The sequence below is a fragment of the Corvus brachyrhynchos genome, unplaced genomic scaffold (genome assembly GCF_000691975.1).
Source record: "Corvus brachyrhynchos isolate BGI_N302 unplaced genomic scaffold, ASM69197v1 scaffold1022, whole genome shotgun sequence".
NCBI lineage: Eukaryota > Metazoa > Chordata > Aves > Passeriformes > Corvidae > Corvus > Corvus brachyrhynchos.
In genome coordinates, this window is record NW_008236466.1 from 13,243 (window position 1) to 13,922 (window position 680).

The 680-nt window shown below is 53.7% G+C and overlaps 1 long non-coding RNA gene across 1 annotated transcript in view; it reads right to left on the reverse strand.

Moving 5' to 3' along the window:
* The window catches only part of LOC108444628, a 17,230-nt gene that overhangs the window by 5,541 nt on the left and 11,009 nt on the right, over positions 1–680 (reverse strand). Inside the window, exon 2 of the long non-coding RNA XR_001859264.1 lies at positions 430–434. This is a non-coding gene — a long non-coding RNA (uncharacterized LOC108444628). The remainder of the gene's footprint in view (positions 1–429; positions 435–680) is intronic.

Below are 680 nucleotides of genomic sequence, written 5' to 3' on the forward strand. Positions count from 1 at the left end.
GTCAGGCACTGCCCGGCGCTGAGCCCTGGCTGCCCCACAGCCCCCACAGGCCCCCAGCCCGTGCTCCCAGTCCCACAGCTCTGTACCCGGTCCTGTTGCTCCTTGCCTCAACCATATTTCTCTACATTCCCCTTCAACTAATTTTTTTTCCTCAACATCTCAACACTATTTGTCCATCTCCTGTTGTCAAGACTCATTCTCAACTCTCTTTATTGCCCCTTCTGGGAATGGATTGTCAAGACCTTTTCTCAACTTTTCCTTATTGCCCCCTTTGGGCATCCATGTCCTTAATTACCTCTGACAGAATGTGTAAACTAACTCCACATTCTTCCAATGGATTCTTCGGAGATATTTTGGGATCGTCATCTCTTTTGCCGGGGCCCCTTCCTGGCTTTACCTTTGCTACCCTCCATGGCTGCCTTGTTTTACCTGTGCTACCCTCCATGGGTGCCCTCCCAGGTTTACTCCCCGAAGATCCCATTGTACTCACCAGTGGGATTTTCAGTGGTCCTTCCTTGTGGACTCTTCACGGACCCCCCTGGTCCCCCACTCATCTGTCTCCTGGACAGTCTCGGGAACCCAATCAATCGCCCGGTGCTGGCCGCCACCAAGGGGAGCTGATCACCAAAACTGGGTATGGCACGTCTTCAGCTCTGCTCGCTCCCCACCAGCCCCCGACA